This window comes from Pituophis catenifer, unplaced genomic scaffold, assembly GCF_029215685.1.
Source record: "Pituophis catenifer annectens isolate HBS135680 unplaced genomic scaffold, rPitCat1.0.hap2 SCAF_4, whole genome shotgun sequence".
NCBI classification, from domain to species: Eukaryota; Metazoa; Chordata; class Lepidosauria; order Squamata; family Colubridae; genus Pituophis; species Pituophis catenifer.
Genome location: NW_027256884.1, coordinates 51033544 through 51053903, shown reverse-complemented (window position 1 = coordinate 51053903; position 20360 = coordinate 51033544). Strand labels below are relative to the sequence as shown.

The 20360-nt window shown below is 39.8% G+C and overlaps 1 protein-coding gene across 1 annotated transcript in view; it reads left to right on the top strand.

Annotated features, from left to right (window-relative positions):
- The first annotated feature begins 607 nt into the window (after positions 1-607).
- SCML2 (Scm polycomb group protein like 2) overlaps positions 608-20360 on the top strand; it is a 75155-nt gene continuing 55402 nt past the window's right edge. Inside the window, exon 1 of the mRNA XM_070943784.1 lies at positions 608-783. The gene's annotated coding sequence lies outside the window, so the exon portion shown is untranslated. The remainder of the gene's footprint in view (positions 784-20360) is intronic.

Genomic DNA, 20360 nt, shown 5'->3' with positions numbered 1-20360 from the left:
TTATTATTAAAGAGAAATATATTTAAATCTCCAATTCTTATTATCTTTATTGAGTCTGATCCTGAAAATATTGCAACATACTCTTTGTTCTAAAAGTTCTCTGATATTCTTTGTTGAACCTCTTCCTGAGAACTTTGTCTTTCTTGGCTTTGGTTTCTCTTCCTGGCAATTCCGTGTTTATTCTGACATCCAGTTTTCTTTCTCCTGTTTCTGGATCTTTGACAATCTCTTTTCACATGTTTAACAGTTTATTTATTTCAGACAGATTAAAAATGCGATTTGCACATTGTTTCATTTTTGCACCGTTCATTTTTCTAACTTGCAAAACACAATAGCACATAAATACCCAATATTATCTGTCAATTCAAGATCAATTCTATTCAGAGAAAGCCTACATTTATATCGTTTCGGGACAACTACAGTGGGGTTTCGGCGGCCACTTGAAGCATATTGCAGCGGTATAAACAGCAAGTGCACGACGAGTGGTGCAGCGTGCTCGAGAACAGCCCCCAACTCGCTCTCGCGAGCCACTAGCATAACGGCAACTGTGGCAGCAATGACTGAATTGTCACCAGTCCCCTCCGCCCCTCGTCAGGGGCCGCGAAGACAAGACACGAAGGCGCAGGAAGCCCCCAGGGCCATTGCCGGGCATGCGCGACGCCCCGGGAACATGGCGGAGGCGGCAGCAACAGCGTGAATCTTAGCGGCGGCGGCACCGCGCAGCTGACAGAAGGGCAAGCCGAGCCCCCGGCGTGGTACGAGTCCGGGGCTTCCTCGAGTTCGGTGAGTGCCTCCGGTTCCAGAGTTCCGAGCGTTTTTGCCTTCAGAGGGAGAAAAGCAGGCTGAGCTGGAGCCGCCTCCCCCCTTCGCCGCCGCTTTCTTCTCTTTCTGCTGCGGGATCTCCCAGGTTCCGCATTCTAAAACGCGAGCAGAGAAGGGAAAAACGCTGATGTCAGATCAGCAGTCATCCTCCACCTCTCGCCAAGTATTTGGTGTTTGCGGGGTCGGGGTGACTTGTTCCGGATACTCATCCTCCACCTCCCCCAACTAGTCTTCTAGGCGACTGTCTCTTCTTCAGGTTTTCCCGAGTTGCCTCTTTCTTCTCGGCCTTTTGCACCCTCCCTTTGGGTCTTGGGGCAGTTTGGGCCGCGCGCTACCTTCCCTCGTCCTTGGTTGTTTACTTTAACGGGTCGGAGTGGATTTATAATCCCGCTCTCCCTTCCTCAGTTAAATCTTCAGTTCCACCTTTCTGATGATCAAAAGGTGAAGGAAGGAAAGAAAGAGAGGAAACGTTGCAATCCTCCTTGAGGAGGGGCAGGAGGAGGTGCGAGAGGGGAACTCACCCCTGCATTTAGCCAGGGGGCATGGCAGGTCTCATTCCCTCCCGCTTTCGCGCTCTCTGGAAAGCCGTACTACCGGTAGGTGGAGGTCGGCCGGAGAGCCGGTTCTGGACCGGCAGTTCTGCCTTTGAATGCTGCGCGGTTTTATTTGAAAGGGGAGGAGAGGAGCGACTGACGCCTCCTGACCAGAGCTGAGCCAGCACAGCTGTCGCATTTAGCCTTGGCTAAATTTGGTAACGATGTTGGCTTTTCTGTAGGGCATGCTGCATAACAAGCATTTCACTTTAGTAGGGCGGGAATAACCGTGGGCACTGAAAGGGGGCAAAGGCGAGTCCCCCTCCCCAAGCTTTTCGGGCTAAACGCTCAAGGACTAAAGCTGTTCACGGCAGTTCTGCACTATTTTGACCCCCGCGCGCGCGCATTTTGAATTGGCGCTTATTTTTTGGCTTGCTTGGATGTGCTTTGACAGTAGCGTAGACGTGGACACACTTCTTCGAGATGTAGCTTCCTCTGGCTGAGGACTCTCCTCCCGTTCCTCTTCTTTGACATGAAGTACAGTATTGTATGCGAGTGATGTCTAAAACTCACTTGTTCGTGGACCGGCTACTGCTGCGGCAACTATTTTATCTTGCTTGGTCGGGCAAAGTCACCCAAAGAATAGATGCACTTTCTTTGCTTCTGGTAACTGATGAGTTGGGTGCGGTGTTTGCTACTTCTCGTCTTGTAAATGAAGGCCAATCTTTCTCCGAAGTCAATAAGGCTTGGCCTTGGCCTAAAGAGCCTTAAGGACGAGTGGAAGGTATATTAACAGAGAAACACAACCCTTCTCTAGTGCAAAATTTGAGCCTAGAAATACTCTTCCGTGTAGGAACAGGAAGATTCAGGAAATTTATTACTTTGGGTTTGTGTGTATGATGGCTATAATAGACTTCTGATCCCATTCATTTCTTCCAAGAAACAGTTTCAACCTATGTCTATTTTCTTTATGAATTTTGACCAAGGGTGCAAACAATACAATTTAGGATAGCTTACTTTTGAGTAAGCATGCAAAACATTACACTGTATGGTTTTAATACTGAAAAGATACCTACCAAGGAGCAAGTCCCATTGAACAGAGGGAGAAATATTTGTATGTAATAATACATAGAATCACTTTTTGTGTCTGCAAATTACAGTAGCTAGTCTCTCCTCAAAATGTTTTATTTTCCTTGCACAAAATCTTGAGTACATTTGAGTATGTAAGATTGTACGGATAATCACTTTAAATAAAAATCTAGTATTCTAATCTAAATCTAATAAAAAACAAGGTTTTTAAAATGTAAAAGTTCCGTAAGGTTAATACAACATGTTTCAGCAAAATTGTAATATAGATGAAAATCCATATTATTTTGCCAGTAGGTACACAGTGGCTGAGTTACATCAGTTAATCCTTATAATTTCTCTTCAGCTGCTAAAAAGAATTTAGGGAAAACTTAAAAACATTTGTAATCAAAGTACTGATACAGTTTTTCTAAATTTTAGTCCTATAAGAACATGGTCTCTCCAAATTTGGGTCCTAAACACCTTTATTTAATTTGTAAAGTTTGAATAACTTTTGAGGCTTATACCCATTAAAGTATACATTAAAAATGGCATTAAGGTAAAAGCAATATGTTTGGGATAAAGGCATAAAAATAGCTTTTTTTACCTTTTTTTAAAAAGGATAGGAAATAATATGGCTATGGAACTTAACTAATTCACTGTTGATATTCCCTCCAGCTCTATAATGGTTGAATTACTAGTAATTAATTCTGCTATTGCAGCAATTTCTATGTTAAAGAAAGCATCTTTCCCTTTATTCTTATCCATGCAGTTTGCTGCTGTAATATTCCAGTAGTAATGTGTTTAGAAGAAAGCAAATCAATGCAAAGAAATGAACTCTTTGATCTATAGTTTAGCTATGAAAAATGAGTAGAAATCACACAAGATGAAAAGATACCTGATTTTTGTGGACCTGCAAATATGACTTGCCCAAGTCCGTTCAGTTTTCTTTTTTTAAATTTTTTAAAATTTTTTATTATAACACAATATGCCAAACACCAAGCATATATATATATATATATATATATATATATATATATATATATATATATATATATATATATATATATACATACACACACACACACACACACACACACACACACTCTTTGTGATGGTCATCTTCTAATCTTTACATTCTCCCCCAATTCCCTTTATACTATTTCATTTTCTTCTTGTCCCTTTCTCTTTTAATTACATTATACTTCTTAATCATATTGATTTTATACATTCAATACATTATCATATTCATTCTTTCCATTTTCAAATTCACCCCTATTTTTATTATCCATTATTTCTAGTCTCTAGCCACTTATACCATTTATTCCAGATTATATAATATTCTGTATCTTCCTTTTCTTTGAGCTCTTTTGTTAATTTGTCCATCTCAGCACATTCTAGGATTTTTTTAATCAATTCTTCTTCTGTTGGTATGTTTTCCCTTTTCCAATTTTGTGCATATGATATGCATGCAGCTGTTATAATATGCAAAATCAAATATTTTATTTCTTCGGTGTATTTTTATGTAAATATTCCTAATAAGAATGTCTCTGGTTTTCCATCTATAGGTTACTCTATTATTTTTTCTAACCATTTCTTAATCTTAGCCCAGAATTCTTTTGCAGCCGGACACGTCCACCAAAGATGGTAATATGTTCCGTAGCTCTTATTATATTTCCAACATACTGGAGATTTATTCGGAAACATCTTTGCAAGTCTAGCCAGAGGTAGATGCCATCTATAGAACATCTTCAACTGGTTTTCCTTGTATGCTGCAGACATGGTTAATTTTGTATTTATTTGCCACATTGTTTCCCATCTCTCCAATTCTATTGTAGAATTAAAATTTTTTGCCCATTTGATCATTGTATCTTTAACTTTTTCCTCTTCCATCTTATATTGCAGTAAAAATTTATATATCCTACTAATTAATTTCTCCTCTGTCCCTTGTATAATTTTATCCAATTCATGTTGTTCGTTCTGTACTTCATATAATTCTGTATCTTCTTTATATTTCGACTGAATTTGCATGTATGTCCATCAATCAATTGCTCTATTTAGTTGCATTCAGTTTTCTTATATATGTTTGCATACAGTATACATGGCTGATTGAGGGGAAGATAAGTTATATGGAGTTAATTCAGGGGTGAAATGCTCCCGGTTTGGACCGGATCACCTGATCCGGTAGCAATGGAGGCGGGTGGTTCAGAGAACCGGTAGCAAAAATCCCCGCGGGCCCCCCCCCATGCCCAGCTGAGCCGCACAATCATCAGAGGCTTTTTTTTTTACTTTTAAAAGCATTTTTTCTACAACTTCGACCAAAAAAATGCTTTTAAAAGTTAAAAAAAAAAGCCTCTGATGATCGCGCGGCTGGTCAAAGGCATTTAAAAGAAAAAAAGGTTTTTTTTCTTTTAAATGCTCTGATGATCCAAGCTGAGTTCCCTGATCAGCAGAGGCTTTCAGGGAACTCAGCTTGGATTGTCAGAGCATTTAAAAGAAAAAAAGGTTTTTTTTTTCTTTTAAATGCTCCGACAATCCCAGCTGAGTAGATTGGCAGATCGTCAGAGCATTTAAAAGAAAAAAAAACCTTTTTTTCTTTTAAATGCTCTGACAATCCAAGCTGAGTTCCCTGATCGGCAGAAGCTTTTTAAAAAAAGCCTCTGCTGATCAGGGAACTCGGTTTGGATCGTCAGAGCCTTTTGAAAGCATTTTTTTACAACCTCTTAGCCGAAGTGGTTGTAGAAAAAATGGTTTTAAAAGTAAAAAATAAATAAATGGCCACGCCCACATTACCCCCCAAGCCACGCCCACAGAACCGGTAGCAACAAATTTTAGATTTCACCCCTGAGTTAATTACTGTATTTTCCCCCTTTACTTGCTTATCCATTTGCAGGTGGTACAAAAGAGAATCTTCATTCAGACAAAGTTTGAAAATATATTTTAAAACTCAGTACTTAACATAGTGATCAAACTATGATGGAACAAAGCATGTTTATGTCATTGGGATAATGACTGTTACTATTAAAATGTCTGCAATTGGAGTGCAAGAATTTTAAATATTTAGGGGTGATTTATTCCATTCTTGTAAGAGTTATTAGTGTTATATTCAAGTTACTCATCTGCTTAGGTACATCAACTGCAGTATCTGCTTGTAATAAGTAAACCTGGCTTTATTTTAGGTTTGTGAAAAACTTTTTAAAGAATAAACAAAGACGAGGAGTTGTATTACAAGAGGAAACAACATCCTAAAGATTTAGGATATACAAATTATAATTTGGCCTGCAATAATTGATACATTTTTTTTGTCTATTGTAGCTTGTCTTTAAAAATTGTTTCATTTTAACACATCTAGGAATGTTTAGTTCAGTAGTTATATTTTTCTGCAATAAAAATATTTTATACAGAGTTTATAAATATTTATTTGCTTATATAAAATGCTTGTAAGAGAAATTTGTTTCAAAGGACTGCAGCTTTAATTCTAACTAAATTTATATGATTGGATTGATGGTGCTCTTTATGTAGAAAATTATTGTTTAAAAAGTTTACAATTTATTCATGATATGAAGCACTATCATGAAAATGGTTAAATGAACGATCTAGAGCTTTTTGAAAACAACAAATGTAAATCACTGGTGAAATCTGAACCAGTTTATTACTGGTTTGCTGGCTGCGCATGCACGCTGCGTGCTAAATGTACACCATGCATACATGCACAGCTCACACCACGCACTAAATGCGAGGTGCATGCACGCACAATACAGACCAAAAGGAGGCATGGGGTAAGTAGAACAGTGCGCACGGGGTGGGGGTGGTGATCAGCTGTGGTGCGCAATCTTTTTTTTTTTACTTTTAAAAGTATTTTTTTTTACAATCTATTCGGCCAAATAGGTTGTAAAAAATGCTTTTAAAAGGTAAAAAAAAAGGCTCTGATGATCGCACAGCTCAACTGTGATCGTCAGAGCCTTTTTTTTTTTTTTTTTGCTTTTTTTTTGCATGTGCATGGGGTACAAAACACATTACTTCCTGGTTAAAACCAGGAAGTAATAATAACCGGGTGGGTGGGCGGAGCCCCGTGCTGCAATCACTACCGGATTGGGCTATCCGGTCTGAACCGGGAGCATTTCACCCCTGATGTAAATGTATTTTGGGTTTCTCCTTCAGAAAAATAATCCTAGTCTCAGAGCAATATAAAAACTCCTTCTCACTTCTAGTTTAAATAGTACATGACGATTCAAACTATTATGTAGCATGTGGGAAAAGGTAAGAACTGTGCTTGATCCCTGCAATTAAGGGCTTTTTTCCTAGAGTGTTTTATTAGTAAAGCCATTTCTGTTTACTGGTCCATGCGCCGGCTGCGCAACTGCACACCTAACCTGCCACTGATGAATGAATGAAATAAATGGTGTGCATTTGCGCAGCCAGCGCATGGACCAGGGCAGTGATGGTGGCGGCACATTCAAGAAGGAGAGCAGCTCCGGTAACTTTCGGGCGCTTACCTTCGAGAAAGGTAAGGAGTAGGACATGCTGCGTGGCGAAGGGCAAGTGGGCGGTGGCTCTGCAGCAAGGCTGGTGTCGGGGAATGGTGCAGTCCCCAACCCGGTTGAGGCAGGCTGTGAGCAGGTGACAGCTCCGGGGCTTCAGTGAATGGTGCGTCTCTGGGCCCCAGCCCCCAACCCAAAGCAAAGGGAGAGCAGGTTGTGAGAGGGCGGGGCAAGGCCAAATCTCTTTCTGGGCGCGTCACTTCTGCCTGTTGGGCCACTTCCTGAAGCTGGCAGCTCTGCAGCCAGCCGCTTTGCTTTTTCCCTCTTTTTCCTCATGGGAGGCTTGCATGGTGGCACCAGCAGAAGCGCTGCAGGGAAGTGGCCCAACAAGCAGAAGCGCTGCACTCAGAAAGAGAAGGGCAAGAGGGGCCAGTGGGCTGCAGAGGCTAAGGCGGGTGAGGAGCCTCCAGCTGCCATTGCTACCAGTTCTCCGAACTACCAGCCATCATCGCTACTGGATCGGCCGATCCGGTCCAAACTGGGAGCATTTCACCCCTGATGTAAATGTATTTACAAAATTATCCCCCTCTAAAGTAACTTTTTGAAAGGCATAGGTAAGAAAGTGATTTCATCACTACAAATCAGTGAGTATCATGGCAAAAAAGCAATTTGAACAGGTATGGTTTGTTCAAATTCTGTGCATTGTACCATTCACAAAGCAGTTTAGTTATCTACTTCTGAATAAATGTTACTTCTTTTCTTGGTCTGAAGAATGCTCCTTCTAATCATGTTCTTTAAGATCACTGTAATTTAGAATACTAAACTGTATGAATGGAAAAAGATTATGGGTACACATATTTTCAACTTTTTTAAAATATATATATCAATAAATAAAATAGCAATGTCATTAATTTTTCTAATTACCAAAATCATTTTGCTTGAGATGAATTTTTCTGTAAATTGCTGCAGTTGAATTTATAGTCAATTGTATAAATAACCACTTCACCTTCCAATGTGAAATATAACATTTGATAATTAAAGTAGTAATCCGGCATATTTTAAAAATGATACTTAAGGCCTATTTTTCTATCATTAAAATTTCTTGCCTGCATTCCTTCTTCCATGTACTGTGATAAATGTTAATTGACTAATTTAAAATATTACAAATTTAAAATTAATAGTTTAGCTAGTATTTTGCTTTTTATTCCTCAGTCAAAACAAGTTTTAAATCATTTATCATCCTGGAATAAGGCAAAATAAATCCTATCTTATAAAACTATGAAGCTGACTCAATTACTTAACTCATATAAAGGCACATAGCTCTTTAAAATATAGCAGTGGTCAAATTTCCTCTTTGTTAATTTTGAAATCTTGAATTTAGACAAAACAGTTGATACAGTTATTCTATGTTATTCTATATTATTAGAGATAGATTCATTTGATTAAAATTGTACTTTCAGGTTGACATTTTATAATTGTTCTCTCTTCTGGCAATTAAAGGTAAAAATACCCTTGGTAATACATGGCCCCAGTATGTGACATTGTGGCAATTTGTAAACAAAGCCCAAGAGATGTATTTAATAATGTATTAGATTTTTAATGAATAAATGAGAAGAGGAAGGAAATAGCAACATGAATAATTAATGCTGTGTTGTAGATGCACTGACATGTAATTATGATTTGTAATAATAGTATAAATCAGAATAGTGGTTTTTCTATGTTGAATCTGAAATGGAAAATTCTCTTTGGAAGAGAAATTAATCCCCATCTTTGGAAAATTTGTATCTTCAATATATGATGAGGCAGGTACATTTTTGCCCATTGTACTTTATTTTAGAAAGTTGCTACATAAATGATTTCCTAATCTTCAGTATTAGATCTAGAATTCTGGATGAATTTGTGGGCTGAATTTTATAGGCTATGAAATAGGTTATTGGCAATGTTGATCGCCAACCCTTGCCTTTGGATGGGATTTCTCTGTTAGTTGACAATCTTGTCTCTGTCTAGATATCCACTTGTCTGAAATGCTGGAATTCTTTTTATGTTTTTCCAGCACTTCAGTGGCTTAGAGAGATATAATCACTATTGAACTGGAATTTTTATTACAGGAGCAAGTGTAATCTGCTGCTGGCTAGAAAAACAACAATAGAAAGATAAACACAAGTGGTTTAAAGTTGACTGCTCATAAAGAGGATGACTTGGATCACCTTTCAGTTTATAAGATAGCTTTGAAATCTGTTTGAGTTCAACAGCTTTTTGTAGTAGCTCCTATTTCCTTTTATTGAAATGGATTTTCATTTCTTAACTTAATTTCATAGAAAAGTATGCTTTATTATTTGTATATTTGTATATTTTTACAAATATTCTCATGTTAGCATTTTTGCACGTGAACTTTTGAAACTAAAATACATAAATACATTAATGTTTACTCCGGTATTTGCTCAGACATGATCATCCTAGGGAATTTCATTTTTTAAGAAGAAATAATGATTTTTATTACAATCTGTATACAATATATTTCAATTTTAAAGGTTGTCAAAATGACATTTAAAATTTATTTTTTTCCCCTAAAATCCATAAGTGTGAGAGTTGAAAGTTAGTGCCAACATGAAGAGTAAATATTCTTATTCATTTTATTATGCCAGTATGCGGAATAACCAAATTAAACATTTCAAGTTTCATATTTTAACCATTCTAGCTGATTCTCAAATATTTTATGAGGATTAATTTGATCAGATTTTAGTTTTCTAAATGTACTATGCAATTTTATAAGACTGGGAACAAGGATTTGTTCATGTATTCATATATATGCAATTCTTGAAAAAATTTAAATTAGTACATAATTTATACCACAATTAAATAATATAGAAAATTTATATTTGTATCTGAATCTTTGAACTCTGTAAAACTTGTTATTTGTGAATGAATGAATGTTCCTTAGTGTTTCAGCAAGTTAGGTCATTTTAGAGTATATCCCTTTTTATCTTGCAATATGTTATATATAATTTAGCAGCAATAATCTCTAAGTAACATATACAGAATTACTGAACATTATTAGTTCAAGGTATAAAGACCATAAAAGATGTTGTGGATTATTGCATTCATATTTCTATTTCAGCAAATTTCATATAGACAAATGGCAAATGGTGTTTAATTTTGTTCCTTAGTCATCATCAGTTTTTGACTTAATTGATTATTGATAAAAGGTATAAATATGTACCTTCAATCATTTATCAAGATTGCACTTTTCAGAAAGGTTGGAGCAATAAATATCATTATTTAAGTGGAACAACAGAAATAAAAGAGATCTAACTGACTTAAGACCAGTTATCTTGGATGTACTTGTGCAGTAAATAAAATGATAGATTTACAGTTTTATTGCTGCAACTGTTTTATGATGTAAATCAAACAAACAATATTGTATATGTGCTAAAGTAAAAACAAACTAAAGCAAATAATGTCAATTTCTATGTAATGTTAAATGGTGCTAGCATTGAACTTATAATTACCGGTACTATAATATCCTAATATAAATGCAATTCTACTTGTGTGTGTGTATGTGTGTTTGTGTGTACTGTGTGTGTGTATGGTTAGAAATAATAGGATTCCTTCAATAAATCTGTGTGTGTGTGTGTGTGTGTGTGTGTGTGTGTGTGTGTGTGTGCTTTCTTCCTAATCTATTGTATTACTGCTTTACAGGAAACAATTCTACTGAAACAGAAGAGTGAACTTTTCAGGCAACATTTGTATTTTTATTGTGACAGGGAGGACCAGACTTTTAACCATGGGGAAAACAGGTAAAGTTGAAACAATAAGATAGTAAAAGGGAACATTAACACTAGAAGTCACAATTTCCAGACATTTAAATTTTGACTTTATTTTCAGGAGTTTAATAAATTCTAAGGGTACTCCTAATTCCTAAACTGGGAATTTTTTTGACAATTAGTAATATAATTTCATGAAAAAGAGATGTAGATGTTTGCAGAATAGCTACAGTATTGATATAAACAACTTTTTTTCTGAACTCAAATTTTGATGTTTAGATCATGGGAAAAACTAAAACTGGTTGGGTAAATATTTAATGGCATATGCTAGATACAATTTAATTTGTGAAAGAAAATAATACTTTTTCATAAAATCGCAAATTTAATGTGCAAAAGTCTTTAAATTATGTTCTATTAAATTAATTTGCAATCAAATAAATAGTAGGCAAACTGGATTTGAAACTAGAAAGTTTTTGCAATGATTTCATTTAATAACTGTTGGCAGCTGCTTAAACAAGTTGTACCTTTTTCTGGGATTGTATAGCTATTGCTGATAAATGAAAAATCATTTGGTTTAAGGAAATGTCAACATGAGCTACTGGACATGCTTTAAATTGCCTTTTCTGAAGTTCTGCACCGGTCTAATAACTTGATAGAATTTTTTTCCATAAATATCTGATTTTAAAACATCTGATAAGCCTTCTAAGTTGTTTTTGATATTAATGTCATGTCTTATATTCAAGAGTATCAATAAAAACTCACAAAGCTCACAAAAGTACCATATGCATATAATTCTGTTCAAATATTTCTTTCATTATTTAACAAAATCAAGATACTCTAAAATATACTATGAGCTCACATTCTGGGAATACGGTATAGTTAGCGCTGATGTCTGTACCGTAGAGTCAATTACAGTAATAGGATAATTCAGCCTTTACATATATTAAAATACTGTTTGTTATGATTAAAGCACTGGCTTGTAAGAGATCCAAAATCTGTCATCTTCTGCCTCTTATGATGTCTGAATTAACTACTTATTCTATTTACATTATTTCCATACTGTAAAAACATAGTACTGGAAGATGTAATCATCCTTGTTTCTTCTGCAGTACATATAGATGTCAAAAAGCTTTTTCTCATTTATCTTCCTGGGTTGAAATAAAAAATGCTCGGTAATATCAAGTGAAGAAATGTGCTAGATGAAATTTCCAGGGAGGGAAATAGCTACCCTTTTTCATCCTGCCAATGCCAGAATATCTATCCACACTAGCTGTATCATCTATTCAGCAACTGTGATTTTGAATGGAACTGGTAATCTTACTGCCATTGCTTCTTTTTTCTTCTAACCATGTAGGTTTCATCTGATAATCAGTTGTGCATTAAATGAATGGTCTACAATGAGTTGCTCAATAACTTTTTAAAGTATTTGTTCTATTTTGTGTTAGCATCTTCTAATCTTCTTTGCCTGGTTAATAAGCCAAAGGTCATATTAGGTAATTTTTTCTGCATATTGTTTAGCAAGTGTTCCTGGTATCTATATAACACTGGATACAAAAGGATTATGTAGAATAGTATTTAGTACTTTGCACAATGTGCTTAAGCTGAAATCACTATTATAATTATAGAGAACATATTGCGATTATAATTTATTACATAATACTTACTGAAAGTATTTGCCTTTGTTTTGTCAAAGTGCTTGCTTTTTTGAATTACCCTTTGAGTTTTTAAACATCAATGCATTGATAGATTTATTGCCAGATTTCATTTTAGAAATAAACCTAACTGAATGTAGATTCAATTGAGAATCAATTTAGATTTCAAATATTTTGAAATATTCTTTATGTTGCCAACTTAAGCCCAAATCCTGTATCAATTTACCCAGAAATGAATCCTATTGAGAATAATATAATTCTGTATGATATATTAATAGAATTCTATAAATGTATAGAATGATATTGATAGAAGTATATGGCAATGTGTACAATTATGTTTATTTTAGATTTCAAGTCTATTAAAAAAGAAAGACATGGCAACAGCAATCTGTCAAGGAACCAATTGTTGGATAACATTTTGATGTATGCAGACTTTTTAAAAGCAAACTTTTAAACCAACAGACTTAATTAAATCTGAAAGTATTTCAGTTTTGGTTAATTATTATATAAAGTTACCATTTACTGGATTATAAAATAAATCTTTAATATTAGGTCTTTTATTTTAGCATTGCTTTTGTCTGAATACTACTTATGCCTATAAATCCTTTTCTCCAGTATATTTCATGCTAACATTTAATCATTCTTGTAAGTACAGGTCGATCAGCTTCAAGCATTTTCATAGTTGTGATTCCTTATGTCAGGCCACAGGTCCTTTATTGTTGTAGTATTTTGTGTGGAACTTCAGCAAAAGTTACTAGAATACTTCTTATCAGAACTACATCTTGCCTCAATCTTAGCTGGATTTGTTAGTTATTGCAATAGTGGGGAAGACTGTAGAGGTAGCCTTCATGGAGTTAAGCAAGATTTATCATTAAAGAGTTGAGGTCATTATCACTGATAATAAATGCCAAGCTGAGCTTAATATCAATCCAATAGATATAGCTTCTTTACATATCAATGCTATGGAAATTAACAGAGAAAAATATTGGGATTTCTATACCTATTGTTCAAGACTATACCATTCAACTGTTTCAGACAATATATTGGCGATTTTTATTAACATATACTGTCCTGAACTATCTCTTTGCCAGCTCAGCCTGTACATTTGTGTACACACAAATATATTATGACATAACCTGTTTCCCACAAAATAAGACAGGGTCTTATTTTCTTTTGACCCCCAAAATATGGCCTTGGCCTTATTATTGGTGGTCTTATCCTTAAACCTCGGCCCCGGAGTGCCGACTGGCTGCTTTGCCAGTGCTGCTCAGGCCACTGCCTCCAGTAATCGTAGCAGCTTTTTTGTTACTTCCCATGCAAACAGCACAAGATGAGGTGGGGGGGCGAAGGTGGAAAGGAAGGAAACATGCCCCACACGCCCCTGCCATCCATGCGGAACGGCCTTGCAGAGGCCATTCCCGCAAACCCTAGCTCACACACCCCTTAGTGGTGAGCTGGACGCACTGCTGCCATTAGGGAGAAGAAGAGAGAGGACGCGCTGTGAGAGAGCCATTTCTGACATTCTTCTCCTCCCGGGCGGCAGTACCACATTCAGCTTCCCAAATCTGGCTTGCTGATCTGGGCCGGCAAGGGGGTGTGGCAGATGGGGAGGGGTAGGGCAGCGGAGAGGCGAGACGCATGGAGTGAGATGGGACTCCCATTGCTGTCCCCTCGCCCGGCATGGCAGGAGCTGGAAGTCAGGTAAGACACGGTGGAGAAGACAGGCAGAGAGACAGACAGGGAGAGAAGCAACAAGAGTGAATATCCTCCTGTCTGCTTTTATTTGGTAATGGCGCACTGACCATTTAGCCAAATCTCAACTCCACATCCTTTGGAGATTTGGGAGGCGACTATTTTTCCCCTCACTTTTCTCTCCCCACAACTTCATTCCTTAACCCCGAGGCTGGGCCAGGAGGGGGTTGTTCCCCTCTCAGAGATGTGCCCAGACTGGTTTCAGATACTGCATCAGCCGCGACTCCAGGGAAGGGGTGGAGGAGTGGCAGTCATAGTCCGTAAGACTCCTTGCCCTCGCAGGATCCCGGAGAATGGCGGTTGTGAGTCCCTCCTCTTGAGGTTGGACTCAAGGGTTCAGTTGGGTCTGTTGTTGACATATCTGCCTCCCAGCTTCATTACAACATCCCTACCTGGGCTACTAAAGGCAGTAGCCGGGTTGGCGGTGGAGTTCCCCAGGCTAATGGTGCTGGGGGACTTTAACCTACTCTCACTTGGCGAACCCTCAGATGTGGCTCAGGAGTTCATCGCTTCCATGACAACCATGAACCTGATCCAAATAGTTCAGGGTCCGACCCATAGGGTCCGACCCACACACTCGACTTGGTGTTTCTCTCGGGGCAGTGGAGACGTGATCTGGAATTAAGGGATATAGATGTTTCTCCTTTGTCATGGTCAGATCATTTCCTGCTGAGGTTGGACTTTAGGACGCCACTCCCCCATCGCAGGGAGGTGGAGCCGATTAAGTGGTTCCGCCCCAGGTGCCTAATGGACCCTGCAGGGTTCCAGAAGGAGCTTGGGGAATACCTGACTCCCTTGTCCACAGCCCGGCAGAGACCCTGGTTGTTGCCTGGTATAAGGCAGCGTCTGGGGCACTGGATCGGATTGTGCCTTTGCGACCTCTCAAGAGCAGTGGATCCAGGAAAGCTCCCTGGTTTACCAAGGAGCTCCAGGAGATGAAGTGCCAGAAGAGATGTCTAGAGCGGCGCTGGAGGACCAGTAAATCTGAATCTTACTGAACACTCTTAAGAGCTTTTATTAGGACTTATTTAGTGGCGATATGGTTGCAAAATGTTCACATTTTTTCCGCACTTATTGCATCCACTGATTCTCGCCCAACCACACTGTTTAGGGTGACTCGCTCTCTCCTTAATGTAGGGGGAGTGGAGGAGTCCTTACAGGGTAGAGCTGAGGAATTTGTGCAGTTTCTGTTGGATAAAGTCGCTCAGATTCGAATGGACCTGGACTCTGATTGGGCAATTCCAACTGAGATGACCAGGGCAGGTCTTAGTCGTATTGTGTGGGATGAGTTTGAGCCTGTGACTCCTGAGGAAGTGGACAAGGCTGTGGGTGCGATGAGTTCCTCCACTTGTTGTTGGACCCGTGCCCCTCCTGGCTGGTTTCGGCCAGCAGGGAGGTGACACGAGGCTGGCTCCTGACTTTAGTTAATGCTTCCTTAAGGGAGGGGTCTTTTCTGCAACCATTAAAGGAAGCGATTGTAAGGCCCCTCCTCAAGAAGCCTTCCTTGGACCCAGCAGAATTAAATAACTTTTGGCCAGTCTCCAACTTACCCTTTGTGGGGAAGGTTGTAGAGAAAGTGGTGGCACTTCAGCTCCTACGGACATTGGATGAAACGGATTATCTGGACCCTTTTCAATCTGGCTTCAGACCTGGCTACAGCACGGAAACTGCTTTGGTCGCGCTGATGGATGATCTCTGGCGAGCCCGTGATGGGGGTCATTCCTCTATCATGGTGCTACTTGACCTCTCAACAACTTTCGACACCATCGAGCATGGTATCCTACTAGGCCGACTAAGGGAGTTGGGAGTGTGAGGCACCGTGTTATGGTGGTTTTTCTCTTATCTCTCTGGTTGGTCTCAGTCGATGTTGATAGGAGGACAGAAGTTGACCCCTAGGCCTCTCGTTTGTGGGGTGCCTCAGGGCTCAGTCCTTTTTCACCTTCTATTCAACATCTACATGAAACCGCTGGGGTGATCATCCGACGATGCGGGGTGGTATATTAGCAGTATGCCGATGATACCCAGCTGTATATCTCCACCCCGCATCATTTCAGTGAAGCAGTGGATGTGATGTGCCGGTGCCTGGAGGCTGTGAGAGTCTGGATGGGAGTCAACAGGCTCAGACTTAACCCAGACAAGACCGAGTGGCTGTGGGTATTGCCTCCCAAGGACCATGTCAATTGTCCATTCTTAGCCCTGGGGGGGGGGGTAGAAGCTCTCCTCCTCAGAATGGGTTCACAATTTGGGTGTCCTTGACCCACAGCTGAGATTAGAGCAACACCTGGCAGCTGTGGCTAAGGGGACCTTTGTACAGATTCGCCTTGTACACCAATTGCAACCCTACTTGGATTGGGAGGCTCTTCTCACAGTCACTCATGCCCTTGTCACCCCACGGTTGGATTATTGCAACACGCTCTACATGGGACTACCCCTGAAAAGTGTTCGGAGACTACAGTTGGTCCAGAATGCAGCCGCTAGAGCTATTGTGGGTGCACCTAGGTACTCCCACATTACACCAATCCTCCATGAGCTGCACTGGCTTCCTATCAGTCTCCGGTCACAATTCAAGATGTTGGTTATTACCTTTAAAGCCCTATATGGCTTAGGGCCAGGCTACCTTCGAGACCGTCTTCTACCGCATAGCTCCCAGTGACCGGTAAGATCCCACAGAGTTGGCCTCCTCCGGGTCCCGTCAGCTAAACAATGTCGGCTGGCGGGTCCATGGGGGAGGGCCTTCTCTGTGGCTGCCCAGGCTCTCTGGAATCAGCTACCTCCTGAGGCCTGGACTGCTCCCACCCTACTGGCCTTCCGGAAAATGGTGAAAACCTGGCTTTTCCAGCAGGCTTGGGGCCGTTGATCTCGCCGCTGCGATCTTGCGAGATCCGGCCATGAGCAGTGTGTACGGGTTTTTTTTAAATGTCTCTTATTGTATATTGTTCATATTGTCTTTGTTGTAAGCCGCCCAGAGTCCTCGGAGAGTTGGGCGGCATAGAAATATGAATAATAATAAATAAATAAATAAAAGTTGTGCGGCGCATTGGAATTTGTTTCCCCCACTTCTGCCTGGCTGCTGGGCATGCTGCACCTGCTGCTTCTGCTGGTCTCGTGGGGGCTCTTCGCCATCCTGCCTGTGCTGCTCTCAGCAGCCCTACCAGGCTGCTCCTACCTGGCATGCAGCAACTTGGCCCAGATCTCCAGAGCACCTCCCCTGCCACCGGCCTGCCAGGGTCCCCTTTGCCAGCGGTCGTGTTGCCCTGTGTGAGCTCCGTGGCGGCCCTGCAGTGGGATGGAGGAGAGAGGGGGAGATCGCCCCTTCTTCCTTTGCACCTCAAAATCCTGTCTTCCCTGGCCGGTGAGTCCCCGGCCTGCACTCCTCTTGCTAGAGCAAGATGCACAACTCAATGACCAGAATTTCCATGAGTAAGTGACACTGTCGTAAATATAATTGCATCTCTTAGGAGAGCAATTCTTGCAATTCCTGGTGTGCCATCATTAAGTGAGGGAAGTATGACACAAGCACAACAAAGCTTGAGGAGAGTGTACGAGGGTGCTGCTGCTTGGTGGAAAAGGGTGCCTCAGTGGCTAAGGAGGTGTGCGAACAGGAACTGTACTCAGGAACAGTATTGTGTGAGCGCAGCAGGCTGTTGCCAAATGGGAGAAAGTAAATGAGTGGCTGGGGAGGGTGTATGGGTGGCTGATGTAGTGCAAGTGCAGAGGGGCTAGGGGAGGTGCATAGGTGGGGGAGACTTATCAGAGCAATTTGTGACCTTCCCTGCAGGTTTCTCATTGACTTTACTAGTGGGAAGCTTGTGGGGAAGCCAGAAATTGCAATCGTGACTGCAGGACAGTTCAACAGTTATAAATATGAGTTGATTGTCAAGCACCTAGATTGCAATCATGTGATCACATGGGTGCTGTGACTGCTGGAATTTCGAGGATCAGTCATAACTACTGAACTACTCGTTTACTGCCATTGTAACTTTGAATGGTTGGTTGTAACCCAAGGACTACCTGGATTGCAGAATGAGATTTATTTCCTTTCCTATTCTCAAAATATGAAATTATAAAACATAATGTTTGTTCTCACACAATTTGCTTACCCATGAGTAAATCCATGAGGTGGATTTGCACAGTATACAGTTGTTGTCATTTGTGGTTCACTGCATGCTTAGAAACAATACAAACGTCAATGCTCTATTGTTGAATAAACCTTAAATCACTCTGGAAGAACTTCAGCTTCTTGCTAAGAAACTTCTTAGTTATTCTGGTATCTAACTTTGGTATAATTGCCAAGAAAATTACACCACGAGTTAAGGACAGTTGAAGGAGACCTACCCATCAGAAACACTAGGTGGCAGCATATTATTATTATTGTTGTTTTGTTTTGTTTTTCATGAATTATCTGCCCTTTTCGATTGTAGTTTTCATATTTGTTAAAAATTTTCAGAAGCCATTGGTAGTGATATATGCATGTCTACAGAGTATAAAATGCCTTGTGCTTACTGAACTGAAAAAGCTATCTTAAATTTCATGCAAATTATTGCAGATTTTGGTGGCTTTAGGGTAGTCTTCCTTGACTTGGTGTCCTCACGTAGCATTAGAATTATTCTCTTCTAATGAGAATTATTCTCAAATATTCCAATCAGCTTTTTGCTTCAGTGACTCTCCAAAATTCTAAATTGTCTTGCTGAAGCAGCGGTGAACTCCACTTACCTTCGCTACCTGTTCATGCCTCTTCTGTGCAGAGCCTTCTGAGCATGCGCAGAGGATCAAAAATGGAACGTAATGATGAGACGGAGCCTCCCGACGCTGGGGCTACCGGTTCGCATGGGCCAGATACATCCGGCCGGATTTCACCACTGATCTGAAGCAGGGGTGAAATGCTCCCAGTTCGGACTGGATCACCCGATCTGGTAGCGATGGCAACAGGTGGTTCGGAGAACTGGTAGCAAAAATCCCCCCCACCCCCACCCCCATGCCCAGCTGGGCTGCACAATCATTAGAGGCTTTTTTTTTTACTTTTAAAAGCATTTTTTCTACAACCTCTTCAGCCAAAAAAAATGCTTTTAAAAATAAAAACAAAAACCCTCTGATGATCGCGTGACTCAGCTGGGATCATCAGAGGCTTTTAAAAGCATTTAAAACTCTTTGGCCACTCTTAGGCCGAAAAGGCTGTAGAAAAAAAATGCTTTTAAAAGCCTCTGACGATCCCAGCTGAGTTGCCTGATCGTCAGAGGCTTTTAAAAGCATTTTTTTTATTGAAAAAGTTTTACAACTACAGATTTTCCCCCTTCCCCCCCCCCTTTCCCTCCCTAGCCCTCCCTTACCCTCCCCTCCCCCCATGGCTTCCCCAGGATGAAATCCAAATCCAAATCACATTATATAATACTTTACCGCCCATCTACTCTACCCCCTGTGTAGTATACATTTCTTCCTGACATTCTAGTATTCTATCCCCTGTATACTATACATTTCTACACAACATTCAAGTAAAAGTTATCTGGTACTTCCTAGTTTAATATTTATTCTGCACATGATCTATCCATTTCTTCCACTCCCATACATAGGTCTCTTGGGTCCGGTCTTTTATGTATGCTGATATCTTCACCATTTCTGCGAAACTGGCCACCTCAGAGTCCATTCTTCAATAATAAACATAACATCCCTTTTCCAATATTGAACAATCAGTAACCTAGCCTAACACCATATACCATATCAATTTTGTTTCACCCACTTTCCCGCAGGTCCACCATATATAATAATTTATAGCATCTAAACAGTCACATCAAATCCTTCTTCCAACAGTGTATTTAATGTCTTTAGTTGCCATCTGCCCCCATCATTGAAGAGTACTTCTATATATAACCCCCCCCGAGTGACTTTATATTTATATTCCGTATGATATCTTCTATAAAGTCTTTCATCTAGATTATTAATTCCATCGAGCATGTTAGGGTGCACATGCCCTTATTCCATAATAAGGGATTATTCCATAATCCTCTTGCTTCATGGCTATTCCCTTCAAAGTACAGATAATCCATCTTTCTTAAAATCTATAATAGAAAGTTCCAATTCACTCGATTACAGGCCTTCTCCACGTCCTAAAACACCAGCACTGCAGGGATCTGTTTATTCTTCTCAAGATAGTCCAATAAATCTATAATTTGCCTCACATTGTCTTTCATATATCTGTCTTCTATAAATCCTGCTTAATCATGAATCAGTTCTTGAATAACTGGCAATAATCTGTTGGCTAATAATTTTGCAAAAATTTTATAATCCATATTCAGG